Consider the following 20,394-nt stretch of genomic DNA (forward strand, 5'->3'; position numbering starts at 1 on the left):
CATAAAGGAGAAAGTGCCTTGGTAGAATCAGCTCTCCTCCACCTACATAACTGCTTGCCTTACAGACAAGTTATGCTGAACCAGCTGGGAGGACTATGTGCCCGGTGCAGACAGCAGGAATACGTTACACTGATATTGCTGCAAAACTCTTCATTACCTTATTCAGGAGACAGCCTTGGCATTGTTCCTACTAGCTGAAGGACCTCAGCTCTTCAAAATTGTGGCCATTTCTTTGGCAGACAGGCCATTACCTATTGTGTTTGATTGTCTAGTAATAACTACTTGCTGGGGGATGATGCCCCTAAATTTCTTTTTTCCAAAACCAGTGATTCAGAATGTGATTTCAGCAGATACAAGCCGCAGTTGAACACTCAGAGATACTGCTTGATCTGGCCAAAGCTGGTCAGAGCTGTGCCAGAACAGGAGTGGATTCAGCTGAAAAAGAACCCAAACACAAACTGCTTTTTCAACTGCATCAAGTCCCTGGTTCAGGTCATCATGCAGTTCTGCAAACACAGACAACCCTGAGCAGACCTGAGTGTGAGACAGCCTTCCATTCCAGCACTGCCACCAAAAACTAGCCAGTTAAACTGCAGAAGTCTTCCGGTATTACAGCACCTTGAGAAATCCCTGCCCTCTATTTCTTCTGCCTTAGGACTGGTACAGCTTTGTGGGCAATTGTCCTATGAATTGGATCAGGGAACTGATATGTTGTTACACGTTTGCTTCAAAGCACTGGTTATGGAGAGAAAACTAAAGAAGGGACATGCTGTGGCCATTGTGGGGGTTGATACAAATTTTGCCATTTAATGCTTTGTGCTGTGACACCACAGCCCGGGTGCGTACACTGCAGCATGACCTATCTTCACCCATTGAATCTTCTAGTTCAGACCAGCCTGTGAACTGGCAAACACTCTTGATAAAAACGTTTAGATGGAATGAATTCCCAGAGCTCTTTTCTACCTCCTGAGTGATGTTAGACATAATAGAATTCAAATGACCCCCAAACCTGCCTGTGAGGACACTACAACAGTTAAAAGTGCAGAATTCCCCGCAGCTCTCAAAATGTTCATCTCTCAATGGATTCCATTTACTTTTCCATTTGATCCTTAATTTCTTTGTTTATCTGCCAACAAAGGGTAGAGGGTCTAAGATAGTTTCTGTTTCTGAAGGAGACACATTTAGTACCACCCTTAGGCAATTTCACAAGGGATCTGTGCCACAGCTTTGTATTTATAGTTAAATACGTGATGGGTGCAATCAGCTGGAAAAAAGAATGACTAAAAATGTCTTTCCTAATCTGAAAGAGTATACAATTATTTATCATGTTTAATAAAAATTCTAATAATTGGGAAAATCTGTTTCTAATAAGTAAGATTGTTACGTTGTTCTGCTTTCAGATACATTGATTAAACCTGGTGCCCTCCATACAATCATCTGAGAAAAGGGAGACAATACTATAGGTCCGTAGACCTAAACTGTAGTATGCAACCATGAGTTCTGAACAGGAAAGCTACCTTTTCCTCTTGCTGGTGAACATGTAGTTTCTAGTACTATATTTAATGTCAGTTTTGCTTTATACTTCTTAGAAGAGAATTCTACTTAGAATATTTTAAATACCATTAATGATGCTGATAAATTTCCCTTTCTTATCTGTAAAATAAATTTCTGAACTTGGCAAATCGGGAATGTATCTAAAAAACTCTACAGGCAAATGTAGCTGTGCAACTCTGATTTCTGTTACGAACAGTAATACTGACAGTTCTACAAGACTGGTAGAGTCAGAGTTAAAGTCAGAAATTCCCAGTCTTACTGAAGTCACCATACTAGAATAACACCTAGGTGCTCAAGTCAGTTCCTCTGTGTCACATCAGTGGCATATATCACTCAAGTATTTTAAGGAATCAGATTTGCTTTTATGCATTATTCAGTTAGTGGCTACATTCAGCACATTTTATTTTTCAATACAGCGTACTAATTTCTAATGCTATGGCAGAGATGTCATTACTTGACTAAAGATCTTGCAAAGCAACAGTGTCACAATCACCACCATGAAATATCTATAGTTCAGTGATAATAATTTATACTTATATAATACAATTCCTTCCAAGTATTTTTAAGACACTTGAAATATAACCAGTGTTACAGTGGAGAATGACATTCAAGTTATGTTTAAAAGCCATACAAAAAAGCAGACAAGTCGATGTTTTTGAGGAAACCAAAGGCAAACCTCTACCCTTAATAAGGACAGTGAAAACTTTAATGTCTATGTAAAGCAGAAACTTATTTTTAAGCACATCCATCAGAGCCCTGCATGGTAAACTATGCAGTATCAATTTATCTTGCTCTGAAAATGGAAATGCTGAGTAATGAATCAATAGTCTCAAAAAAAAAAAGAAAAATAATAAGTATTTTGAATCAGTGTCTTTCAATAGTACATTCAGCCAGAAGTAGATGCACTGTAAATTTGCCTAGTGAGAAGCTGACAGGTAAAAGCCATATTTGTAAAGGTATGTATGTATCTAGAAATGCAGAAAGGTAACCATTGACATTTTCAAGAGTACCTTCATAAGCACCATAGTCTTTGTAGGGGTTTGACTACTGTGGTTCTGATGGCCTCTTGAATGCTTTGTGGATACTGTCACAGGGAAATGGGTTCCACGTTCTGACCAGAAAAAAAAAAAAAAAAAGGCGTCCAGAACCAAAACAAAAAATGCTGCATTTTAAATATCTGGAAAATGAAGTGATGAAAAGAAAAAATTCTAAAATTTTAAAGACACCTAACACTTAAAGGAAGATCATTTCAGTATAGAGAGTATCATTTTTCTGTCTATGCCATCTCCAGTGATAAGCTCTCTGTAGCTTAGCTGAACCTTTTCTGAAGCCGTGCCTTCTCCTTAGGCAAAAGTTAAAAAGAAAACCAACCAGAGGGCAGGGACTTGTCTTGCACAGATTTGACTTGCTCACTCTTTTACAGAGCTACTTTGAAACAATGCCTGCTCTACAAGTTTTCCAGCAGGACAGCCAATAATCTGCTAATTTGATATGTTGCTTTACAGTTTATCACAAAAAAAGACAATGAAGTTAAATGCAGCAGAAGGATGCAGATAGTCCAAGAAGTTATGGTTCATTGATAGTGTGTTCTGCAGCTCAAACTAAAGATTTGTATTGGTTCAAGTTATTTTTTTATATCCCTAGAAAAGTCTACTAAATTACCCGTATTTTGACACCTATAACTCAAGCATAAGGGAGAGACAGCTAATGAATAAAACCAGATTTTTATTCTGGCTTTCTTGGAGCTTGTCTATGAGCAAAAAGGTTACCTTTTTCTTTTTTTTCCTTTTCTAATATATTAAGTGAATGCCTCATGCAAAGGAAATGCCAGTGTCCTTCTCTCCATTTCAGACTTCAAAACAAAACCAAAAGAATATGCAGGAGTTGTTACTGAGGCAAATGCCAATTTGCTTATACAGGCAAGCAATTCAGCAATAAGACAAAGCAGACAACTGCAGATTGGTTTATGAGCTGTGGACCGTAAGAACAGTCCTTCCTTTGACAGGCATTTATTAATCATCTCCTAACAACTTTTTAGCCTCCATGGACGATTTCTGAGGAAAAGCAATGTCTTTCAATTTGACTGTCTGGGTTAAAATGCCAGTTTGAAAAGCAGAAGCAACCGCAGCCGCTGCTCTTTATTGGGTGAAACATGTCTGAAGGATCATACTCATCTGGTAAGAGAGGTGTCCCACATGGCGGACATGCTGAACAGAGAAAGACTTTCATAAACTGCAGAGCAAGGTCATGACTATGCTCAGAGGCCAGCTGTAGATTAGGTAAGAGGACATAGAAATGTGGAGTTACTAAGCATTTTTGCTCTTTTTTCTTATATAATTCATATAGATGTTCATGGAAGAAACAGAACCAGATCTGTCTATAACATTCCCAGAGGAAAACTGTGGAATCTCTAACTATTTTCCCTCAATTCGTTCTAGATCAAGAGGTGTCCTCAAAAGCGCTCTCTCCTGACACATGATGTTACCATCGAATGTAGGTTAGCTCAAGGGAAAAAGGTGAAAGTTAATACAAACTTCAGAACTGGTCATTAGTAGCTATCCCACAACAAACTGATGTCTTAGTTCATTCCTTTCATGAGATGGCTTTGTTTGCTACATACCTCATCAGAGATTTTCTCTCAAAATCATGGAGATGTGGTCTCACTGAGACATGGTGGTGCTGTTCTTATGGAGTGTGTGCTAGGGCCACTTGTCTTGATTGTCAACTGGGAAAAAAATTGATTCAGGAAAGCAAAATGTACCTTTAGGTAAACTTTGACATGAGGACAAAAGGGGCTATAATTCCCTGCTTCTGCCTGCTTCTGTAGAAATCATGAAGAGGAGAAGAAAATAGAAGACAGGAAGAAAAATATGCTGCAGCAGTGGGGTCATTGATGGATTTTATTAGATTTATAGATTTAGCTAAGTTAAGCTAAAGATAGTACTACATTATTCTCTAGTAAAGCCAACAAAGAAAGCAAACAGATGCATAAAATAAACCAATGAAAAACATTTGTAAATAAAATAAGAAATTGCTGAAAGGATCAAGCTTTTCAATATTTTTTAAATGCTCATATTGATATTTCATTTGCAGGGGGTAGCAACATTCCTTTAAATCATTGAGAGTAATTGAACAGATCTGGCTGTAGATTGTTTGCTATTCTGAGGATTAAATACAGGAAATGTAAGTCACCACACTATAGTTCATGGTCCCATAAAATAAACAAAGTCTTATTCTGCTTCACATTTGCGGGTGAGTATCAGAATGAAAATTAATTTTCCACCTAAATAAACTAGAATCAAATCATTTAAAAGCCTATACACCTTCTAGCAAAATGTGCCTTGTCTTCTTACAAAAAGTAAGCAATGCAGCGTGTTATACCTTTTACACTACTGTTTGCAAAAATTGTGTTCCATTGCTGTTCTCCCTGGTTGGCTCTAAAAGACATGTACAGGATTTAAACAATGTCTGAAAGTCCTTGACAACCTTACTTCAGATGTCCGGATGATGTATAACAAAAATCTTTACAGCTTTACTTGCAAAACCAGTCATGTGATGCTGAATTTTTGTGCTATATTTTCTGCTAAGTGTGATTTAGAACATGCTTGCATTAATGTTGTCAGACAAGACTCCAAAATAGAATTTAAAAACTACAGGTAACTCACCATTGTTCTTTCAAATTGCACGAGTACTTAAGTATGAAATCAGATTGGGATTCTGGAAAGGACACATAACAGGACTTCCCCTAAGGATCTCTATGAAAATGTTTTGGGAAGCAAGCAGCTTTTCTCCATATCTTGTAAATTAGACCCCTTAAATCATATCATTCTAACATTTATGACTACTGCAATTTGCCCCCAACTCCCAGTGCCTTTCAATTCAGGGATTTTTGAAGCAATGTAAGTGAAGAGGCCAGATGACCTGCTTGCTAGAGATATAAAAGGGACTCCATTCAAATGCTAAAACTCATGTTTAAAGGTTTATCTATTCTGAATTCCTCAAATATTCTACTTTTGCCTATAATGTCTACAGTTTCAAGAACACATAAATTGTTTTGAAGAATGAAGAGACTAGGGTAGTACATTTAAAACAAAATTAATATTGGCTTAGTAGAGTCAATATAACCTATTTTATTCTGGCTATAATTTTCTGAATGTAGCAACCTGGTTCAACATATATTGCCCCTTCAACTCTTGTTCTACTCAAAATTAAGGGAACCAAAAAAAGCCACAATTGTTTCCCTAAAGGCATTTGTGCCTCCTAGATGCTGCTCAGCAATAAATGTAGTTCAACACTATTAACACACTGTAAACAGAGTTCAAAGTTAATCCTTTTTGTACTTGTGAATACAAAGCAGCAAAGGATGTAGTAGAATAGCTTTCCAAGAAACTCTATTTTACTGGAGAAAGAATAGATAAAAAATAAAATGAATAGTGAATAGATAACAAAGGGTAAACCATATAATATTTTAGTTTTCTATGTTACCCAACATGGATTAATCCTGTGCAAAGTCACTCCGGACAGAACAGATACAATATAAATTGTCTGTCATCATCTTGTTAGTCCTCAGTCTGCCTTTTTTCGAGTCTGGATGCTAGAAGAATCCAGATTTATAGGCTTTTTTCTTTTTAACGTAATTTTTGGATCTTCCCGAGTACACATCAAAGTTACGAGACCTTAATTCCATCTCTTGGGTGAGATTACACAGTTTAACTTCTCCCAGGCTTGATCTGAGTCACAATAAGACGTTAGTTATGACTGTTTTCTCAAATATATATCTACAGATTTATAGCTGTATGATGACACAGTGATCACACCTGCAAAACAAGAAGAGAAACATGAATTCCTGAAAAGCAGGAACATCTACAGAACTGTGTGGAACCTTGGTTTTCCCTTGAACTGAGCTAACCTCATTCCTGGAGGTAAAGCAAAACAAACCTGAAAAGAACCCAACGCCCCACTCAGTTCACCATAAGTGATATTTCCCGATGTCTCTTGCAGCCTGACTGTCAGCTTTCCATTCATTCATCCCTCAGAGCCTTTCCTAATCTATTCATGTCCCCTCCCTTTTTCTAAAGTGTTTGAAGTTTCACATCTCTGCTGAACCCAGGCATAGCTCTAGGAAGAGTACCCCATTCCAGCCTACATGGAGCCAGTTTGTCTCCCAATAGCCCAGCAGCCACTCATATCAAAAGTTCTTTGAAGTTGTATACCTCAGGCTGCCTTATCTGTGTCATTGTTCTACCTTCTCACTCTCTTTCACAACCTTATTGCCACTTCCCATGATTTAGCTGTAGGCATTCAGGTTGACAACAGAACAAAACAGAACTGAGAGTCACAGATAGTCAATACTAGATTCATAACAAATTCTCAAAGTATATATTTCCAGATTTATAGCTTGGATGGAAGAAAATGCATTCTGTAAACACCAATTAATTTTTTTTTTTAAATTCTAAGTAGTTACTTAACTCATAGCCAAATGAAGCAGGGCAAGATTAATTTTAAATAGAAGATGCTTCGTGACTCAAACCTATTGACATCAATAAGATGCTTATATGCCTTAGAAGATTTTAGGGAAGCTGTGAAAAGCCAGGCCTGCTTAGGCTGTAAATGCTTATCTCACCTCCCTGCATGGAACTCACACTAGAATTTGGGGCTCTACATTCCCTGTCTAATGCACAAGAAAAATTACATCTCTTGGAAGACCTACTCTGCACCGTTAATAGAAAGTTGCTTAGAGTACCACCCACCAGAAAGCACTGCATTATGGAGTGCTCAGTTCTGTGACTATGGGGATAGTCCTTCCAGCTCTCCTGGAAACAGGGACCAGCATCTCTGCCTGAGGACAAGGACATACCTTTCACACAACTGAGGAGCACTTGTTTTCTTTTAGAACCAAGCTGTGCCGTGGTGGTGTTCCTACGAATACCAGTGGGTAGCATTCACTTCATACAGCTTTAGACGACTGTGGCTGAGTTAATTAAGTCCCTTTCCAGCTGATGGAAAGAAGGAAATGTTTGGAGGGGTTGGCCGACCTGACATTCTTTAGGTATTTATTCTTGGATAAGAAGAATCGCGTCCTGAATGTGCTATCCATTTACTGCTAAGGTAGCTGAGGCAGTTTGCACCTCAAAAGTAGGCATCTAGAGTTCAATTGAACTAACCCGTCATCCCCTCCCAGCGACTAGAATACTTTGTGAAGAAGTAAAGGGCCCTCTCTAGCCTGAGTGGGTTCAAAGTCATGCATTGTTTCTCCAGATGGAGAGCCCTTATGCGAAGGCTGTGTGTCCCCCATCCCTCTGATGGAAGCTGTGCCGTTGTGTAGAAAAGCACAGAATGCACAGGCCAGTCATCTGAAGGACTCCAGGGAAAGCAGGTTTGTACTACACTCTGATCTAAGCATTTGCTTTTCTTTCGTTTCTCTCGTTCCTTCCCCACCCCCTCAATTCCCCAAATGTAGGCATAAATAGCCCTAGAATCAAGAATCAAACCCAGGACTCCTTTTCTCTTAAGTAAGCATCACCTCCCAGGTAAGTGTATTAGCCCTAAGTCTGTAAAATAAAAGATGGTCAGACTGCCATCACTTCTCCTCCAGCAGCTAGTGATTTAAGGAAAATAGCTAGAAAGTAAGGCTGGCAGAGACCTGATTCAGTACTCCTGTGCCAGAATGATGTTCAACAAGATGTTCCTCCTCCTCTGCCAAGCCAAAGACTTGGGCATTACTCTGCTTCACTTCTGACTTCTTAGTGTAGGTGGGAACTAGCTTGTCCATTCTGGGCCTGCACAAATGACAGGACACTATGAATTGCACCTGAGGAACTATCAAGTGATGAAAAAACATCTAAATGCCTCTTGGTTTAAGCAGTTATTGTGTGAGCAGAATTTGGATCACAATTTAGATTTAGGTGTCAGACTTCTGTTTAGAGCTCATTTTAGATGACTGCAATTTTTTTCCTAATGTTTTCCGTTGACAAACCAATATTTCAAATTAAAGATGAAAAGTTTTTGAAAGTCTGATTAACTATAAAATCACAGTCTATACATCCTTTAGGATAAGTTTTCTAGTAAACCTCTTCAGACAATTCATCTAGCTTAATTTACATAAAACTATCATATGAAAATAGTGGGGCTTTATGTGCATCAATCAAATTATGAAACAGAAAAATTTTCACCTTTTTGTTTTATTAGTATTTTTATTATAGAACTGTAAAAGGAGGTGAAAGGTATCTGCAATAGCATTCTTAAAAGCAGAATTTGGATCAGGTTTTCAACAAACTTATTAAAGTGCATCCATCAAGCAAATTTGGGTCATGCAGTAAATTTTGCTGTGAAACTCTTCAGAAGTTTGCTGTGTTATTTCAATATAGCAATCTACACTAGTAATAATGTAAGATTAATTTTCACTTTCATATTTAACCTAACCAAATTCAGTGAGGAAAAAATCCACAAAGTGACCGAATATAAAACTCCATATACATAAATGAGGGAAGCCCGATTTCTAATCTCTGGGAAAAAAATAGTTAGGCATTGCCTAAGAAGTTATTTGGCAGAGCTGTTTCCAATTTATTTTTGATCCAAAATGAAAAAAGAATCTACAGACTTTGTTTATATACCTCCATCAGCCATGCTTCACAAATAAATGAGCCTGGTAAAAATCTTATGCCTGCCAAGAAAGAACCCCCCCTTGATTATTGGCATTTCAATGCAATTACAGAATTCAGGTTTAAAAATTAGACTGAATGATAAAAAGCACATTCTTCATAAATATTTAACCTTCTTCAGTATGACAGTAATTATAGTGTAGAGCTCAGTAGCTGCATATTCCATTTAAAAGATCTGTCATGCCTTCCATTCTAAATGCTTCTTTTCAAAGGTTTGCAATGCCAAGATAAAAAGAAAACTCCCCCAAGGTGGAAACTTGGAATAAAGTCTCAGCTTCTAAAAATTATTATTAATGGTATATTCTGAGGATGAGAGAGACTGTTTGAAACATGGTGAGATTTTACAACCACTGCTTTCTTTTCCTGAGCAAAATATTTAATAACATTGGATAATAATTCAATTTTTACATTCTAAAAATATCTGGAAAAAACTGCAAAATATTTTCAAAATGAGAACACTGATTTTCATGAGATATTTTTTGTTTTGAAATGTCCTTTGAGCCTACTGATCTGATAGCATTTCATCATTTAAAAAATACTTGAAGTAAATATAAAGTATTTGGTGTTGAATGCAACTGTTTTAGATCAAATGAAAAGTTTCTTTTCCAGAAGCTCCAGATAACTAAAATAACTATTATTCAATCAGCTTTAGATAGGTATAAAGACATTTTGGTATGTAAATCCATATGTTCACATTATGGAAAGCTAGCAAATAACTTTGAAGAAGGTTCTGATAATGCTTAACTTGAAACTCTTAAGTTGTTTAACCAGGAGAGGCTAATTTGTCCATTTGAAGCCTGATGGTTCTGGGGGTGGGGATAAGGTGGGAAAGAGGAAAGTGCTAAACCTCAGCTATGCTCATTAGTTAAGTGAAGATAACAAATTTTGTCAGGAGAGGGTGACATTTGTGGCTGTGCTGGCATCCGGGCATTTGACCCAGGTTTTCACTTGTGATGGAAGCAGGATGATTAAACCTCTTGCCAGGGCAGACTCGTGTTTGGCTGCCCAGCAGTTGCGGTCAGATCACCTTAGGAACAATCAAGATTTCGTCCTTGCTTGCCAGGAGAGAGCAGGAGCAGCTCCCAGGAGCTGTTTTCCCGTTCTCTGCCCACACAGCGTGGATAAGAAACTAGACTAGTTTGTGTGTGGGTGGTTGGGGGAGGATGTAAATAAAGACACATATGTTTATGTGGTACTTCATCTCTGCTGGAAGTCAGTAAGGTTTGGAGCCCAGCTGCTGCTTATGCAGCTTTGAAAAGCTTTTTCTCTGTCCTTGGAGCTGAACTATTATTAGAGGCAAAATTCCTCTCCGGCTTCATGGTTTTATCAGTAAAGAGTTAAGTGACAATATCTCTATATATGCTGCATATTCCTCTTTAAGATTAGTCAAAGAAATGCAGTCAAATCTCAAGTTTCACTTCAGATTCTCTTAAGCACTGAAAGATTTAATGGGAAATTATTTGTGCTTCACTTTTTTCCTCTTCTAGGCTTTTTCTAAAAAATTAAGAGCTTTTCTCTTTCCTGGCCATTCATAATGGATTTAGCCCTTAATTACCTGATTACTATCATGGATTAATTCTTATTCATTTACATTGCTTTGCATTTTTTGACGGTGAATTTCACTGCATTTTCATCACTCTATCAATTAGTTGGCATGAGGATTTTCTGCAACTTTTGGCAGTCAGCTTTAGATTTGTCTGTTTAAAATAATTTTGAATCATATACAAACTTTGTTATTTCCCTATTCATCCCTTTTGCAGATTTTTTGAATATGCCACATAGTATTTGGATTTCTCTTTTAACTATCTTCTATTGTCACAACCAAGCATATACTCTTACTATTTGTTCCATATCTTTTAAAGAGTTGCTGACCTGTAAGGGGACTTTTCTTTTTTTCCTGTGACAGCTTCATTTCTTCAACAATATTGGCTTGATCATCCCTACTGATATGGTGTTGACTTTAGAAGACCTCTAGTAGATGTGTGAAATAGGAGTTTCCTCTACAGGGTGATTCTTACTTCAGGTATCACGTAACCATTTCTCTACTAACTCTCGTACATAGGATATTCATCACTCAATATAGAGTGGATTTAAATAGAACAGAAGTATACATTTTTCAAATACAAATTTCTCTTCTTTTTTTTTTTTTTTTAATCCAAACACAATGTTCTACTGAAGACTGTTCTGTTCTCAACACTGTGTAATAAACAGAACTCATCTTCTAGAAACTCAGTGCTCTACTTGGAACTCCATTTCCTTTCTAGAGTTACAAAATTGAAAGCTTGAGGTACTCATTTTTCCTCCTTTTGGGGACCCACGACAAATACTACTGACACGCGGTATTCTTGAATCAAAATCTATGAAAAAAGAACTTTAAAATCAAGTAGTCTCCATTCACTGTTAGAAGATAGGTTTTCCTCTAAAATTAGACCATAAATGACAAAGTGAATCTCGAACCAGGAATCTGACTGACATATATTACTTGCAGATAAACAAGCAGACCATAAATTCCTAAATTTAAAAATATGAGAAAAAATAAGTATGTTTCCCCCAGGAATCCATACTTATCTAAGGATGAGGCTGTCATTACTGGGACAGAGCTCTTTTATGCATTATGCTACTTCACCATAATGTGTCACATTTTAACCTCTTCATTAACCATGGCTGTCAAGTAACAAAATGATTTCCTCACATGTGCCTCCAAACTCCATGTCTGCATTCACCTACACTCTTTCCAAAGTCTTTGTACATCTCAGGAAGAGACATGAGAATAAGAAGATTTTCTGGCCTAGTGTTTTCTGGATAGAAGTCCTAGTTATAAGTGAACAGATCATTTTTATGGCTAATTTCAGGGCAGAAGTAATTTTTATGGGTTAGTTCGTCTGGTTTGGGTATTATATAAACACTGTTAAAATGCAAGAAGCCACAATAACAAATTTTTTTCAGTGAAGTTGCTCACATTTATGTGAGCATAATCATGTGAGTATGAACATATACGAATCCATAATTAAAGTTTTTTTGTAATTCAATAATCTGAACTGCTATATAACTCTTGCAGTGAACACTCTCAATGTTCATTATGGGATGGTATTGGAAGACCATAAGCACTTGGTTGTCTTTGTACTCACCCTCATTCAGTAGTGAATACAACATCAAAGGTAAAATTTACACAACAGCTCAGGCTTAAGGACCACACAGAACTGAAAGGCTTTGTGTGTGAATGTTGGAAGACTCTGGAATTATATCAACTGTGAGTCTTCTGACATAAAAGGATACTCTAGAAAATGCTATCTCCTTCCTTTCTGATTCAGATGACAGTATTAATTAGCATCATCCTGGAAATCAAGCACTTGAATCATAACATGAGATACAAATCCAGATGTGCTGCTTATGCAGTAAGTTCTATGCTGTCATATGTACTAAAATAATTTCTCTGTTTCTGCAGATGGAAAATTTTGCCCCTTTTCCTTCCAGGACAAGACAGGAATCCTGCAGCAGCAGACGACTCTGCAGGGTCATTAGTATGCAACCTACTCCCTGCCTCTCTCTGCCTCTGGAGTAGTGATCTTTGCCTTCGACTGAGCACAGCTTTCCAAGAAAGTCATTATCTTGGCATGAAACATCTCTTGGATCTCACTGCTGCCATGCAGTCTGGATATGCATGGTGGTGTCCTAAGGTACCCAGAAGGCTTGAGCATGCCAATCACCACATGCTCTAGAGGGTACAGCCGTGCTAGGAGTATGTTCACATATTCAGCATGTGTCTACATGTTGTGTTGAAAATGATGCCAACTTAAGACATTTCCATGCCTATGTCCCCTTGCCACTTAAACCTCTTGTCCTTATCTCTGTACTGCCATTTATTTGCCCTTCAGGGACCTCCTTGTTTATCCTCATACAGTATGTGCCAATTGTTTGCAGGACTTTTCTATGAATTAGAACACTAAAATGATCTAAAATTTTTATCTTCCCTTGGAAATATTTTTGTCTATCATGTTGTTTAAATCCAGCACATTTTCATGAAGCAGGTGACAGCTCAGTGCCTTAGATAAAACTGTCCTAGCAAAACCCTTAAGGAGATCCTGTTCTTCACTACCTTTAGAAAACTGCTTATATTAACACCATTATCATAATTAGCCAACTATTAATCTTTAAAGAAGTTTCAAAGAACTAGAAGAATTTGGAAGATACAATGGAATTTCATAACTAAACCTCACTTTTAAAGGCTCAAAAGGTCTGCATGTAGATAGCAAACAGAATGATACCATCTTCATTAATTTATAGCCATATGATAAGTAAAAATATACCTTCAATAATCAGTTAACAGTGCAATGCCTGACCTATTTAAAGCAAACATTTTTAACTGTTAACATTTAAAGCAAACATTTATGTTAACATTTTAACATAAGCAGAAGAAAGATTTAGTTCTTATCAACAAGCTATTCTGAATCTTTATGGCAAAGATGGATGGAGAGAGGGTGAAAGGGAGGGCTGAGAAATGGAAATATTTTAAATGACTAGAAGCAATTCTAGATAATAGATATTCTCAGAAAGATTCACATAGCAAGATAATAACTAGAAATAAAACTCTAATCATACAGCAGCAGAGAATGTGATTGCTGGTAAGATTCCTCAAACAGAATCAGAGAAGGAAGAAAATAAAGAAAATGGAAAATTTGAATAAGAGTACAAAAGATGGCACACTAGAAATAGAGGTGTGATGGGGAAAACTACATGTAAATGTTGGAAACAAAAGATGAGGGAAAGAGACACCCCCTCCTTTCTAAAAGACTTGCTGATTTTTTAAAAAGAATCGTATCAGGCTAGAATAGAAAAGGGAGGTTATACATTGCAGTGAAAGCCACAGAAAAGGATACAAGATAAGAGCTCTAGTGTTAGCATACAAAGCAACTCAGCCCAAGTCTATAAAACTTCACAAATGAGATTTCCAACCCAACATAACCAATGCCTGTGTGTCAAAAGAAAAATGAAATTTTGAGTCCTCTGTTATCAAGAAATAATTTAGTGCCATTGACTTCAAATAGAGATGGAGCAATTAACACCAGCACAGAACCTTGTCTGATCCATTAGTTTCCTTTCTAACAACGGGGAGCACAATTCCTTGATCATTTGTGGCAAACTTAAAATAACTCTGACTGTTGCAGCTCAGAAAGTGGAAGATGAAACAAGCACTGCACAGCAGCTGGAGGAAGTTCATTTTATGAAAAATAGCTCTTCATTCCCCTTGTAAAAAGCAATACCACTCCTAATACTCTTACTAATGTTTTTACATGCATACAATGAGAATACATACACTGAGAAAGGACTAATCCTGTCTGGATATCTGAGAAACACAAACATATTCAGGAAGGGCAACATTTTATCTAAGATGTTAACACAAAACTTAAATATATTCCTCAAGTCTCAACTAACTCCCACTGGTCGAACATTCATGGTGACTGATGCAGTGGGTCCTGGTACCTCAAAGCTCCAGATGTGAGAGATTTAAACTCTGTTTAAGCTTGGAAGAGGCCATACACTAGGGGTTCTGTTGAGAAGTTTTGCTTCTTTGCCTTGGCCAAAGGAGAAATTCTGACTAAAGTATCTATCCCTGCAAGTTACTGGAAGAGTGAGCTGAGTTGAAGCTCTGCCCATCCCACTGGCAAAACAGAGCTTTTAATGATCTTTCTGTTCCGGGTAGAATTAGCTAGAAATTTTTTCATTGGACTATTATGCCAGTGTAGAAGTGTTCTAGAAGAACCGGATGTGATTTGACAGAAGCAGTTAGGTTTCCTACAGAGGACAGCACACTTTACTGGCGGGTCACCCAGCTTCCCAGCAGTAGGTCAGACAAGCTAAACATAGCCACAATTCTGGCAACTGCAGAATAACAACTAAAGCCACGAGTGGTAGGGCTTTAGGGCTCCCTGCCAGGCAGTTGGAAACCTTTTGGTCATGGGACTTCGGGGAAGACAAGACTGCCATGCTGGCTGGATATGTCCAGGGATATGTAAACCACCATCATTATGCTGTCCAGGGAGCTTAAGGAAGTTCATTTTGTTTTTGAAAAAACTGCATAAGTGATCCTTTGTATTCTCATTTCTTCGTATGGACAAAAGTTCAACACATTCCATTCTAACCGAAATGTCATTGTTTTGTTCAAATGCAGAAACATTTTTTAAACCTTCTGAATCTCCTACTGAATGTAATTACATATCACAGCGAGCACTGGTAGTTGGGCACCCAAGCAGATCATTAGGCATCCTGAGAATCTGTGAGGCTTTAATGTTTTTGGTGGTCTGGGCCCTAAAGTACCCTAAAAAATCCTTTATTGGAGAAAGGTCTGTAGAAAACACATAAATTGCAAGCAGGCAAATTATTTACCTGCAGAAGTTAACACTTTTTTATTCATCTTTGCTGTTTCAACAGGAACTTTCGTCCAACAAAGACAAAGCTCTAGGCCTGGATTGAGGTGTTGGGACTGCACATGATTCAGAGCATCAACCTCTCCCATTAACATCTATGTCTCCTGAAGTCCATGGACGGCTAGGAAGAGCAAGACCTTGAAAAAAAATCCTGAAAAGAAAAGAAGAAAAAACCCCAAACTCTGAATAAAATAAACTAATGAAATTGAACAAGAGTTGTTTAGAACTGCTTAGACCATTAAAGCTATGAGGTTGTACTCAGGATAGAAAATATATCATTTCAAGTACATGATCTGCTTATTCTTTCTTCCATACATGGAACAACTGTCTCCTTCCAGCTCCCTGGGAACTGGCGTTTCATGAGTGGTTCCCTCTTACCGCCCCCACATGAAGATCTTCTAATTTACATAAACAATTAAATATTTACTGTACATCAAACTAAATAGTTCAGGATGTAGATCACTTATTTGAGAATACAGAAGGCCAAGTGTTTGACTTTTTAATACAAAATTTTATCCTGAATATTTTGCAAAATAAAAAGAGTTTTTCAGGAACTGTGAAATCATACAAGATGCACTTGAGCATAAAAAGAAGTCAATCATCAGTACTGGTAGGAGTTTTCTAAAACAGCTGGAGACCAAAAAGTACAATAATACAAACAGCTGTTCCTGGTTGATTAGGTAACAGCAGTCACAAGAAGTCTTCTAGAGCCAATGTTCTGTGTGCTGTCGTATTTCCTTTGTTTAAGTTCAACGTCATCTGTGTGCACAGTGTAAACACAACACGCACATAGGATTGATAAAAAGGGAACATTATATCTGATAGCCTCACTGGATTGCCTTACTATAGCAACAATTTTATACCTAGAAGAAGGTCCCCACAACAATCACAGTGTGCTCACTGTGCAACAATTCTAAATCTTTGTAATTTAACCTCAATTCCATCATCACATTTCTTGCTTGTCTTTTTTGAATATTTACATCTGCCTGGCAAATAGTCCCACTGGGAAATAGTTTGCAAGCAAGGAATAAGCTTGGCATAGGTAAAACCTTTAACATCTTTAGGATGAAAATCACTCGCTGCTGAAATTCCTCTTTGTAGCAAAAGGTGTCTCTTTAATTAATAAATAAATAAATAGATAAATAAATAAATCAAGCTGAAGTGGTGTTTGCAACCCCTCCTTCCCCATGACTTTAAAGGAAGCAGTGCACATATTTTGCTGTTGGGTCACAGTGCCTCATATGAGATATCTAAACATCTGCTGTGCATTGGTGTGGTACTTCATATAACTGTGCCTTGAGTAGGGTTCATTCACCACAATAAATATCACAGTCATAATAACAGTAAGACAGCTTTGCTTATAGATACAATACCATGATGTAATTTGGGCTGTTTCTTTCTGACTGATGATGAAAAGTCCCGTCAGTTCCTACCATTTTGATAGCACTGAATGAGGTCATCCTTTGCAAACACAAGGGATCTGAAATAATTTGTAATGAGGTATTAACTGTAGTATAATGGAAAATAACCTTCTGAACTTTACAAAACTGTCCATGATTTATAATGATTGTACATCAAAAGATGTCAGGGGAGGGAGCGCAAATGAGACTGTAATAACTGAAACAAAGACAGAAGAATAAAGAAATAAAGATAAAAAGAAGCAAACACACTGAACAGAGTTGCCAGGACATTAGAAAAAAGCACTTGCAATTTATGAAGTGATTAAGTGCAGACACTACTCATTAGGGAGACTCCAGCTTTCTGAATAATAACATTTGGCACTTGCTAAAAGTAGAGCTGTATTTTCCATTAAGAGTTAACATCAAGAATGAAGATACATCCTCTTAAAAGTGAAAAAACCAACCAACCAACCAAACAAACAAACCAACCACCAAACTTGAGCACCTGTGTAACTGAACACAAACTGTCCCTTTTAATGACAATGAAACTATTTAGGTTTTGAAAGCTTGGTATGTACATAGTGATGAGCTTTTGACAAGCTTGTTCATGTCTTATACTAAAACCCTGTTATTATGAAAAAAGGCAACACACCTTAGATACATAGTTAAAAAATTATTGTTAGTCCAATTAATATTTTAATGTGTATTCATAATAAAACATCCAGTTATTTTTTGCCCAGGTACAATTATACCAAAGCATAGTTCTTGAGTTACCTACGTATTACAGAAGAACTCTCTTAATACTACGGGAAATTATATACTATATTCCTAGTACCTACCCCTTTTCTCTAAAGCTACTCACACTCTGTTAATGCTCCTCTAGGTCCTAAAGACAATAGCTCCAGGATTCTGTAAGAAGAAGAGGGCAGGGGAGCCTTACTCAAAAGGACTTGCAAACAACCTTATTTCTTCATCTCAGTTAATAGAAAAGGCTGGCGTTTGTTACCAACTACACCTACACACTTCTAAAACAAGATAAATCAGCTCAGGCTAAGACAAGCCCAGACAAGCTCTAAGACCCTGCATTCCTAGGTCAATAAAAACCCTGTAGTTTTTACTAGTAATGGTGAAAATTATTTTTACTGGGCTACATACGTGATTAGGGCGTGTATGTGCTTGTATATAGTGCAGAAGAGAAGGGTATGTACACAAACGTGCCTCACTACAAGAGGCCAACCTAATGACTGCTAGTATCAATACATGAACCCTAAAAGCAATGGAATTAAAAGTGGTGCACACAAACCTGCTCAGAACTATGTTTTGAAAATCTGTTACCACATCAGAATGCCAAAACATAGGTATAGTCACATTTCTCTCGCATTGGACACGTGGCTGATTTCTAGAATTACAGAACTCTGTCTGTTACTTCAGTATTGTATAAATATTTGACATCATGTTTCTAAGTATTAAATATGCAGAATAAGATAACTTCTCCTGAAGTCAGATGACTTTGCTGGTGGAAACTAATGTCCCTCTTAATTATTTAGAACTTTTGAAGAATTAGGAGCTTAAAGTACAAAAAGGAATGGGAAAAAAAATCTACTTGGATTTTTGAAAAGTCTGGGATAAGATATTCAGGAAATTAAACTGCCTTGAGTGATGGACACAGCTGTCCCATGGAACTGTAATAACAAATTATGTGCAGAAAGGCTTAGTGGTTAGCACAGCAGGTGTTAACAGTGCTGGAAAGATTCAATGATTTAGTTTATTTACAAATAGCCTAAAAGGGAAGTAAGTAACAAAGCTTGCAGAAGACAAAAGTTTATATTAATTGGATTTAGACAAGTTAAAACATATGAAAATTTAGATGTCTTTAACAAAGGTAGCTAAAAAGACAATAGGGATTCAGAGTCAAATTACAACAAAATTTGATGGTATCAGATGTGATCCTTGATACTACAAAAACTTTCGTTTCCTGCTCAGATTTAGTAGAAATATTTTCACAGAATAATATCCTATATAATTGATCTTTACACCTCTCAGTGTAATATGTAGTCACCTAGAGAAAAGCTACTTGATGAGATGGACTTCTGGTCTGATCTGATTAGTACACTCCAGTATAAATATTGCAAATTTAAGAAACAAACAGTTTTTCAGAGAAAATGTACAACTTATTTCCCAAATAATTTTAACAACTTTTTTTGTTATTAGGATAAATGAATGGGAACATGTGAAACAAGCACAAAGGAAATTAGGATTATACTGTCTCTTAGACTTGTGTCAGGCAAGTAGAGTAGACTGGAGTAGCCATGTGAATCAGGCATCTGTGATAAAAAGCTGGCGAGCTGTTCTAAATGTCATTTGTACTGAAAATTGAGCAGTAAATTCTAAGGTTGTTAAAATACTAAATTTAAATATATTAGTTACAGATAGACATTGTATAAACTGAATTTATTACTGGTTGCCAAATTCCTTGAGTTATGTCAAGACTAACTCTCAACTCCAGGCTTGACTTAATACATGACACTTTTGAGTCTTAGCTGCTTGAGTAGTACTATAAAATAGAACTAACAATGTTTGTGTGATGTTGTAGTATCTCAGGTTTTCTGTTTCAGATTGTGTCTCAAAAGTGAACTTGTTAGTGCTGTGGTCAGGAATAGAATAATGTGTTGGACTGACTAACCCAGAGATTTTGATTCAGCTATTCTTAAACAGTTGACATGAACAAACAGATGACATTTTGTCTTGAGATTACCTATAGATGAAATATGAAACACAGACTCTCAGATCAGATTTCTTCTGATGGTTTTAAAACACGCTATCTACCTCCCACTCATCTCAAATTGTCTGCAAAAAGCAAGATATCATGAAATCCCTATACAGTAGCCACCCTGCAGCCTAGGGCTTACCAAAGATTGGGAGAGTTTTGTTGAGTTGTTTTTTTGGGTTTTTTGTTGTTGGTCGGTTTTGTAGGTTGTTTGTTTGGTGGGTTGGGTTTTGTTGTTGTTGTTTGTTTGTTTGTTTTTACTTTATGCTGAAATAAATGTGTATTTTATGGGAGTTTGGCTCTTTAAACTTTAGTTCTGTTGCACACAACATGAACATGAAAATGGGACGAAAATTTACCCGTGAAGAGAAGAAGTCCAACTGCTTACCAGAGTGTGTTATCAAGAATGTAGACAACAGGTCATGGGAATTGACAATTCTCATTTACTTGACACTTATGAGACCACATCTGCAGTACTGCAATCCAGTTTTGGGTTCCCTGAAATAAGACAGATGTTGATACCCTGCAGCAAGTTCAGGAGATAAGCCACTAAGATAGACAGGGAGTTGGAGCACATGGTTTATGGG

At 37.1% G+C, this 20,394-nt stretch overlaps 1 protein-coding gene across 3 annotated transcripts in view; it reads left to right on the forward strand.

Moving 5' to 3' along the window:
* HS3ST1 (heparan sulfate-glucosamine 3-sulfotransferase 1) overlaps window positions 1-15,728 on the forward strand; it is a 32,951-nt gene extending 17,223 nt beyond the window's left edge. Inside the window, exons 4-5 of one of the 3 annotated variants that reach the window (XR_010606120.1) lie at window positions 12,661-12,892; window positions 15,645-15,728. The gene's annotated coding sequence lies outside the window, so the exon portion shown is untranslated. Of the gene's footprint in view, window positions 1-6,338; window positions 6,390-7,812; window positions 7,875-12,660; window positions 12,893-15,644 lie in introns of those variants that run through there. The other 2 variants (XR_010606121.1, XR_010606122.1) reach the window with 2 other exon arrangements.
* Window positions 15,729-20,394: the final 4,666 nt, after the last annotated feature.

This window comes from Caloenas nicobarica, chromosome 4, assembly GCF_036013445.1.
Source record: "Caloenas nicobarica isolate bCalNic1 chromosome 4, bCalNic1.hap1, whole genome shotgun sequence".
NCBI classification, from domain to species: Eukaryota; Metazoa; Chordata; class Aves; order Columbiformes; family Columbidae; genus Caloenas; species Caloenas nicobarica.